Here is a 10562-nt window from a genome sequence, read left to right on the forward strand (position 1 = left end):
CTGCAATAAGATTCTCTCTCTCTCTCTCTCTCTCTCTCTCTCTCTCTCTCTCTCTCTCTATATATATATATATATATATATATATATATATACACACACACACACACATATACACACACACACTTATAAAATCTGAATGAACTGAATTATTTACTAAGTTGACAAAATCAGCACTTCAGCTCTTTGTGATACACATTTGGCTGAAAATTACAAGTCTGAAAGTTTAATTTTTTTTTAATTATGTTCCATATTTTTTGTAGGCACTTTATTTTGCATGTACAAAATAAAAATACAAAATAAAAACACACACCTTTTATTTGTGGGCAGTTCTTGAGTATAGATGTTTGTTGTGCATCATATTCTTTTTCTCTCCAAAATTTGTTTCAACATTGTTTTTGCAATGACTAAAGAAGCTCCTATCACCTGTATACAAACCAGATTAATTATATTATCTTGCCCTAAAAAATAATTTCACACTATACACGTAGTTCAGTTATTTTAACAAAAAAGTACCAACTTGTAAATTATTGTTCAATGCATCTTGTATCTCTTTTTTTTTGCATGTGGTGATTCCTGACCAGATACACTCACTATGGAAGATATGACATATTTGTTAATTGAATGTATTATATCAGTGTATTTACATATAAAATTTTTTGTCCAATAAATAAGTGCAAACTTTCTAACACAAACATTTCTAATGAATGCAATAAACTAAATCGTGGAGTTTTCTGGTGATCTATTGTTTAATGGAAAAATCTTTTTACTTCACCAGTTATTTAATAACTTCAGTTATTTAATAAAAATCATTACCAAGAATAGACCTACAATTATATTAAATGATAAAATGACTCAAAGAAATAGAAGCTATAAGATTATTTGTGGGTATTTGCTCCTCCTATAAATTTGTAATTGCAGGTGATATTTTTTTTAACAAACAAGGTATCATGGTTGCTACAGAAATAGAATCTTAGAATTCCCTGACTTTTCCCTGTTTTCCAGAAATTTAAGAGAAAAATTCCCTGACTTTCTTATGAAGTACATACCATAAATATTAAAGTGCATGTGATTAAATGTAATATAAAAATTTCAACATGAGGTAAAATAAGGTTTTTTTATTGTGTTATTTTGACGGCAGAATTGCGAATGTGTTTTTTTTCCTTTGACATGGCTGGTGAGAGCTCTTCGGCCCATATTGCCGAGTTGAATACTTTTGTAGCACAAAGTGCAGTACGCAGAATTTATGTTTTTAGCGGAGGGTTTGATATGCTGAAACTGTGACTCCTTGAGCCAATTCTCCTTAAAAGTAGTTTTATTCGAGATCTCTAAGCTAAAAAAAAAGTATATATTAATATTTTCAGGTTAGGTTAAAAAATTATTGTTTATGAATTCTTAAAAAAATACTACTACACAAATACAAAAACTATTACAAATTCACACCTAGCAATATAACGGGCCTACTTAGAGAATTACAATAGCAGCATTACAACATGCAATACTCTTACATTCTTACAATGTTAACTAACGATTCTGGGGAAAAACATGTTCAGTTATGCATATTTTTTATACACAATGTAAGTGTCACGCAACAGAACTCACGGATTATAACGGTTGAAAAAAAAAGTAATTAAAAAAAATAGAAAAAATGCAAAAACATTACCGCACACAAAATCCACGTGTTTTTGTATCAGCTTGGTAGTTTTCAAAATGAGAATTGGTATTGCTTCTTTATCAAAATGCACTTTATTTTCTTATGATCGCATCAAAAACTAACTTCACCTGAAACAACGCCTTTAAATTCACGTAATAAGCTTTGTACTCATCTTATTCCACGTGAAAATAGCCTTTAAAAGATAAACGACGCCATGCCAGTTCTGTAGTTCACTGCATGGAACAGAACAAAACACTAAGTCTCAAGGGCAAATTAAAAAGGATCAAAACACGAACAAATGAAGGCCGGGTTCGCTAGTGAACAGAGTGCCTGGATTGGCCAGAAGTTATGGTGGGTGGTTGTAACAGCCTATTGCAATGGACAATCGTAGACCAAGTAAAAAATTTAGCGAAGTCGTTCGGTAGCAGTACGAGCGCATCAAAACAAAGCTTTGTTTGAATTATAAGTAACTTTAAAATTTCCAGAATTCGTAGAATTTTCCCTGACATTTCCGGGAATTCCCTGACCATTTGACCATTTTAATTTCCCTGACATTTCCCGGTTTTCTAGTCCTGTAACAACCATGGGAATTCACATAGTTTTTAAATCATCACTACAGCTAAACTTTTAGGTACAGAATCATAGCTAAGACAATCTTTCTGGGCTATTATAAACATTGTTGTAAAAAGAGTGTTATGTGGTAATATAATAGGAAATATGAGTTACATGCTTTCTTTAATGATTTATGGAAGGGAATTTTGATATAGTACAACTCTTTGTATTTATGGCTCTTTTTGATACTGTCTTGTCATTGTTAGCCAACTATGATTGCCTGTGCTATTTTTTTCATAATTAAATTCCTTTCATGGAATTTTCTGTGCTGTATATTTAAAGTTTGACATCAGCTGATTTAGGCTTGTTCTCTGTGGATTTAAGTTTTCATTTTTATTTCTGATTTTGCATTCTTGGATTTTACAATAACAAACAGTGCAAAACGGCAATGATGTATGTCCAAAACATTATATTAATTAAGTGATGTTCTGTCAAAGAAATGTTTGGGAGGGTGCACGCTACAGTGAAAGCACATAGAATAAAAGCTCTGCCATATTTGCATAGTCGCATGTCTGACAAAGTTGTCATATGGATTTACAATTGCAAGATACTACATTAGTGTTGCTGATGAATTTGGTAGACATGAAAATGCATAGAGGGCATGGTTATAAGGGTTGTACAGTAAGGGTAAACAATTTTTACACAAAAAATTTCAAGAGTATCATATGTGCTACATAAAATAAATTACATAAGCATAAATATATGTGAGTGAATAAAAAAATCTCGTGAAAAGGTGCAGGGCAAAGACAGAAAATAATAAAATAAGGACTACAGAATATGTTAAGCGATGGTTAATATTAAAGGTTACTGCTTTTTCTGAGAAAATAAAGGCTACTCAAACAATGTAATAATTTTTTTTTCCCCCAGTATTACAATTATCACTATTTTATTTTCCGAGGTGCATTGAAAATAACAAGAGAATTAAAGAAATTTATGCTATTTCTGACCCACCAATTTAAAGTTAAGTTTCAGATGAAACATAACTTGTTTTTAACACAACTATAGAGCTAAAATGTGTGTTACGTATGGAAATAATTTATTACGACTGAAGAAACGTTAACTATGTTAGATTACAAACAATATCAATCACCAGAATAAAATTTTACGAAGCAAATAGTTTCCTGTATACGTGCAAGAAAAATGCATTCATTATTTATATGTTTTGAATGTTTAAATAACTTAAAAACACCACACAGGTGGATTGTAAAACAAACAAAAAATATCTTTGCAAATATTATAAACTTAAACTCAAGCACTAGTCTTTTTGTGGCATTTTTTATTCCTTATTTTTTTTAGTAAAGTTTGCAATGCTAACATAAAGAATCATGACATAAAACTCAAAACGAATAAGTGAATGTAAAAGTAATCATTTTTATTATTTTTTAACCATTACTTGAAGTCACTGTGATCACCATCTTAGGGCATACTTAAAATACAAAAAAAAAAAAAATACTCATTTTAATTAGCAGACAAATCACAGAGCAGATTATGCAAGAGTTGCCATAACAACATCTTTACAATAGTGTTATATGTCAAACTGCATTATTACCATAAATTATATTCCAGTTGGATTTACACATCCTTGTAAGATAAGCTGAGATACTTCAAAACTCAAACTTTGATTACATGTCAAATATTTCTAGGCACAAAACATAATTTTTAAACTAAAATTCAATTTTTATCACCCAGCTAAAAATGTTAGACATCCTGGACAAGTAGGTGACCTGCTTTTTGCATCCCTAGTATTAGATCGAAGGAAATATAGTAATTTGAGGTATCTAAATGATAATAATAGTGTTTAAAACTTGGTCTTAAACAGTGTTGATTTTTTTTCTAGTCATAAGTTAAGGGCTATTTTGTAAATTTTAACAAAAACCCCTGCCATTTGTTATTCTGCCACAAATATTTAGTAAGTGTAATATATTAAGCGTAAACATGCAAGTTAGTAATTATTTGCACTTGCACTACTTTTTACATACATTATACTACACTAAGTGAATATCTGTTGAAAATATTTGTGACAGAACAAATAAACGGGAGTTATTGATACAATTTACAAAATAGCCCTTAAAGTATTGTTGAGAAGGAAAAAAAAAAGAAAAATCAACATGGCGTGGGAGACAGAGCCTTAAAATTTATCACCTCTTCATCTGAACTTGACTCTGGGGATAGATTTGTCACCATTTTGATGATGATACTAATAACCCATTACCATATTAATGATCTCGTCAAAATGGTGACACGTAATTACCATTCATACATTTTTTACGGGGCAAGTGCATAAATGGAGGTTTTGGGAGAGAAAATATAACATTTTTGCTATCCATTTCTTAATGAAATTACATTTTGAGTAGACATATTATAATAAAACAGAATTCTAACCATTTAGTATACAATATAATACCCAACATAACACACAAACATATTATATGATTTCCCTGACCAAAATTTCAAATTATGTACCCTGAATAGTTTTATTAATCATTAAACTATATTGTAATTTTCTAAAGTAACTAAAGAAAATCCAGCCTCCACTATCCCCATATCTGGACTCGTTCCCTCCATTTAATTTATTCAAACAAACTTTACATACACCATTTATAATATGGTCGATAATCCACTAAATACCATATAAAAAATGCCTTCAGTATGGGTAATGGCAGAGTGAAGCATAACATTTCCCCCTTAAAATCCTATCACTGGTGAATTTCCATGACTTTTCAATGATTTCAAGTAACTTCTCTGACTTTTCATAATGTGGACATCATGTATTGTAATTCTAGTAATTTGTGCAATACTTAACTTAAATATTTTTGTATTAAACATATACTAAAATCTCATGTAATCTACTATTTTACTGTATGTTGCAATACAAACACAGTAAGTTCCTCGCGAATTGATTTTTACTCACTCTTTATTAACCTAAAACCAGCATTTCACTGAATGCCTTGTAAAAATGTGTAACGCAGGTTTAAAGTCAAAAGTGCTATTATACCACAGCCAAAATTACAGCATAGTAAGTTACTGACCTTAATTGATGTTCACTTTATGCTCCTCAACAGTACTTATTTCTAGCACATTCCCCTCATAACTCATTAACCTATAAATTTATAAACTCTTTCAAAATCACCTAACACTGCTCTTCTCAATTTTACCCCCCTTTTTATGTGGCTGATGATAACACTTTGGTCCTACTTCATCTCTCAACAAATTATTTTGTATTAACACCTCAGGTCATATTTACAGCAACTAAAAAAATTAAAAACAGGTAGGGCAGTAACACAAATTGCCATAACTCGTTAACAAAAAAAGAAAGTTATGTTGAAAATTAAATTACTTAACAGTGTCCAAAAACCATCTCTTGCTCTTATAACAAAATAGACATACCACTTCACCTCATACCAATCTTATAAACATTCTTAAAATCTCTTATTCTTCTTGGCCAACATCCATTTCACATTATTACCCACCACCTAACATATGGCTTCTTTTGAATACCTTCTTAAAAACCTTTAGCCTAAAAGTTCCTTGAAAAGTACATTTTAAAGGATTATTGTTGACCTTCCCAGTAGTTGCAAGCTCTTTACAGAATTGCTGATGCAGCCTTTAATGAAAGGACAAAATGTGCATGTCCTGTCATGCATTTCTGTGGCCTCTGAGGGGTTTGTGGTGCTATCTTTTAGAAACATGTAATGACACACTGTTGCTTAGCCAGCCAACTGCTGACATTTGGTTAAAGCTGTATCAGTAAAAGATGCATTCAGTGTGAATTTGTCTTACATGTAAGCACATTTAGATTCTCCCATTAGTGCTAGTACAGCAAAAACTACAAATTTTTTTAACTTTAGTAGTTTAATTCCAACTTAAATTTAAGCAAAACAACACTACTTGTGAAGACACTTATTTCTAAATGCTTATGCCTTCCTAAAACTTTCCATACTTTTAGCTATCAAACATTACCTATCACCAGTTTTAATACAGGTACAGTGTTTACCATGACATAAGAAATGATACGAGAGACCTGCATGACCTTAAACACATAATAAATAATATTTGTTAACTGAAGCAATGAATCCACATCCAACTTTTTGTACATTGGTTAAAACTAAAATAATGTCCATAAAATAAATTAATTTTGCAAAACAAAACTGTTAAATTTATGGGCCTGACAATCACGCAGTAACATCTGTTTTAGCTAATAGTAAGTACAGATGCAGATGTGACATTTCACTGGTTCACGCTGATGGTGCAGTCACTAGAACTGATCCGTCAATCAGAACTAGTAAACTTGAATTTTTAAGGTCAGAATGGACTATCTGCATTCAATATGAAAAATATTCGCCATAGACAATGCAAAACTGAAAAAACTGACAAAAATATTCTTTGGAAAAAATTGAATTTTAATGGGTAAATATTCAGAACAGGGGCACACAAAAACAAAGGCAAACCAAAATTTGATTATACATCCTTCTTCCTAATCACTGTTAAACAGCCCTGCAATATTTATTTTATTTCATTAGCTACTGCAGAATTATTTTACAGTAGCATGTACATTAAAGAATGATTTTCACTGTTGAATTTTTGGATCAATACCTTAGCATGTAATTTGAACTTCAAATATGCATTTTATTTTTAGTTCGTAACATTTCCCATTAACATTCTATAAAACAAATTTGCAATACTGTATGTAGTTTGCGAATACTTCAGAATTTTATTGGACTGAAAAATACGCTCTGTAAACTGATTGTACTATTGTTTACTAGTTGGGAGCAACTATGCTAACTGTAGTTACAGCTGGGGCAAAGATTGTTTTCCACCCTAATTATTTATATTTCAAGTAATATTTTAGACCGGGCTTAAGCAGGTCCTTCATCTTGGGGTGTATGCTTGGACCTTGTGCATCTGCAGTCCAATGCAATCCTACTGCAGTTGCTCTTCACAGTGTCGAGGTGTGCAAGCACGTTTACTTTCAACAAATTAGAGTGCTCATATCAGTAAAGTGATTAGCCTAAATATTATGTGAATGGAATAATGATCAATATTCACTTTAAATGGAAAAAGTATTAGGGTGGTAAACACTTTTTTAAAACAGCCTCAGCACTACACTATATTTTAACGATCTCCAGAGAACCAAAGTATCAAGAAAACAGTAAAACGACAACAGGATCAGAGATACCTCTCATTTAAAACAGCCTAGGCTACGCTATTAAAGAAAACACAAATGTAAGTCACTATATTTACATAACAGGTAATGTTTCCAATAATTTTAAACCTTCACAAACAGATAAATGTGGTTGAATTGTTCTTCCTAACCATTAGAACTGTAATTTATGCTGAACTAAGTATTGAGTATCCTAATACCATTTTACAGTGATTAGGAAGAATATAAAGAAATGCACTTCCATATTTTTCTTTGCCTTTGTTTTGATGCACCCGTTCTCAACCATTCTCAATATTTACCTTTAATCATTTACATCACTTTGTCTTGAGCACAATTTTGTTGAATTAGTATTTGTTTTCCACTAAATTACTTTCAAATGGAAAATAAAGTACCTAAAAATGCAAATAATTACCAAATAATATTCCAAAAGCATGAAAATAAGTTTAACCGATCTATATATGTCAAGTTAAATTTTAAAGAAATGTATATTGAAATTTCAGCATTTCACATTTCCATGGTTATTTATCTCAACTAAAACTAAAGAGAAAAGCCAAGATAATTATATTAAAAAAAAAAAACCTATATTACTACTGTTTATGTGTTACCACGCAAACCAAATGCAACAGACACACTACAGAGACTGCATGAAACCAGGGTCAGGCCAATTATACTAAAGTAAATGTATGAAACCATGGTGAGGCAAATCAGATAGAAGCATAATATGCTTGCTCACTTGTGGTATAAGACCTTAATCATTTTCACCTAACTCTTAATCAACAGCATCTTCAGATTGAAAAGTTGTTTTCACTAATGCAGAAGTAACTAATAAAATATTATTTTCTGGCCATATCTTCCAGTATTAACAATCTAAACTCATTTAAAAACAAAAGAAAATTTTTAAGGTTACTTACCCATTAGGAAAACATGTTCAGTTGGTATACGTAGTACTAAGATAAATTATTAACTGTGAGGCAAAAATAAATATTCCTATGTATTACAAAAATAGCACTCAATAACTTTAAAATGTTAATATAAAAGTACAACTTAACTTTAATAACACCTAATGCTTCTAATATTTCAGATTACCATATTGATTAATAAACACTATAAACAAAATAAACAAATAATACAAATATCAAACAAACAGCAACTAAAAAAACCTCCAATGCATAAAATTGTAGATTTCATGTTTATAGAAAGTTAAAACTACGAAAAGAAAAAAATGGTCGATTTTAAAATTAGTAGTTAACTGAAGTAAATACCAATAACACCACAGAAAAAACTTTAGTAAATACAATTCGCAACGGTCGGTGAACTCCAACCAGACAAATTGTGTTTTAAATTATACAATCTGTTACGTCCACCAGCTCAAACCGAAAATATAACTTGGTTCGTTTTGACAAAATGTAAATATTTTTTCTCAAAACCAAAACATTTCAAAAAAACACATAAAAAACATTCACCAATACAAATAATAATAATAAGTATTCTAACTAACATAAATCGACATGATTTTAACAAAACAACAACACATCTTACCTTAAAATGACACTCCAATATATGAAAACTTCACACATCAATGTAAACACCACCATATACAATTGATAACAACGACAAAATAACTCAAATCAATTAATTTAATAACAGGTGCTGATAATGCTATTTTCAACTGCATCATATAAAGTTAAAACGCTCTGTTTATAAATTTTAACCTGCAATTGTTTAACAACATCGCACTAAAGACAATAATGGCGGCTATTCAATTCAATGCTCCAAAACATTGGCTTACACGCAAGGACTACAAAATATAATCTCAGCATCAAAGCACTTCCGGTATGTAACCAACCTTTCTATAAAAAATTAATGAAATATTTTTCTTATTACAAAGTAAAAAAGAATTTGATAAATGGATAAAATACCACTACAAAATAAATTTAATTTAATTTTTGGCTAAGAATAATCAAAATAAATTCATCTATGGAAAATGCAAAAAATATTTTATTCTTAATTCGAGTCTTTAAAACGTTTTAATTTTCAGCAAACTTAAAACAGTTCTATTAAATATAATAATAACCATAAATCGTGTGTAAATTTGTTCCTTCAAAATTTAAAGAACATAATGTGTAAACAGCATTTCTTATCAACCAATATTAAATACCCCCTTAAGTGAGGACTCACGGAGACAGAACATAATGGCACGTGAGCAGGGCCGTAACTAGAGTCTCTGGCACCCGGGGCATGAATGGATTCATGCGCCCCCCTCTTTTTTTGCACATACTACACCAATAAAGCGGGGGGTCCCACCACCAGTTATAGTAGGACATACAATGCAATACATACAGCGCCCCCACAGCTTTGAGCCCGGGGAGTATGCCCCGCTTGCCCCCCCTCACCCCTAGCCAAGCAAAAAAAAATTCTAGTTGCGGCCCTGCCTGTGAGTGTAGTCAGCAATACTCAAATTTTATCAGTACCGATTCTGGGAGTTTGGAACCAACTGGTTTGGAAGCTCTGTGATTTTGAATGTTTTGTTGCTCTAGGCCTCTGTAATTAATCCAAAAATACATCAAACTTGGAGTCAAAACGCACTTATGGTATTTATACATATAAAAAACTAGAAGTGATTATCCCCGTGGATTAATTACAGAGGCTTATATCGACAAGACATTCCAAATCATAAAAGCTTCCAAACTCACAGAATCGGTACTGATGAATTTGAGTAATGCTGACAAAACCCACAGGCTGATATATTTTGTCGCTATGCCAGCTGGGAATGTGCATCGACCAAGGAGTATGGAGAAGACCACCTACCGGCGCTGACACAGGCTAAGAGTTGGAGAATTCCCTAAGCCATGCCATGCCCAGATTGAGAGCCAAAATATTGCTTTGGTGCTGTGTTGTGATATGCAACAATAGAGTTTTTAAATTAATTAGATTATATTCTCATAAAAATGCTGTAATACATTGTAAAAATATATAAAATGCACTTCAATAAAGATGTTTTTAATGTTCCTGTGGTTTATTAAAATCATTATACAGATGTAAATTGTATTTTGGTGCAAATTGTGGTGATGGTGTTTTTTTTTTTTTTTTGACGTGATAACGTCTTACAAATCGATAAACGCTGGCTACACACACAAA

General features: G+C 31.3%; 1 protein-coding gene across 10 annotated transcripts in view; it reads right to left on the minus strand.

The window, feature by feature from the left end:
• The window catches only part of LOC134533871 (treacle protein-like), a 92380-nt gene extending 83167 nt beyond the window's left edge, over positions 1-9213 (minus strand). For 6 of the 10 annotated variants that reach the window (XR_010075403.1, XR_010075402.1, XM_063371590.1 and 3 more), the window contains exons 1-2: positions 8964-9203; positions 311-423 (exon numbers count right to left, since the gene is read on the minus strand). The gene's annotated coding sequence lies outside the window, so the exon portion shown is untranslated. Of the gene's footprint in view, positions 1-310; positions 424-8963 lie in introns of all 10 variants that reach the window. The other 4 variants (XM_063371587.1, XM_063371585.1, XM_063371588.1 and 1 more) reach the window with 4 other exon arrangements.
• Positions 9214-10562: the final 1349 nt, after the last annotated feature.

Source organism: Bacillus rossius, chromosome 7 (assembly GCF_032445375.1).
Source record: "Bacillus rossius redtenbacheri isolate Brsri chromosome 7, Brsri_v3, whole genome shotgun sequence".
Taxonomy (NCBI): Eukaryota; Metazoa; Arthropoda; class Insecta; order Phasmatodea; family Bacillidae; genus Bacillus; species Bacillus rossius.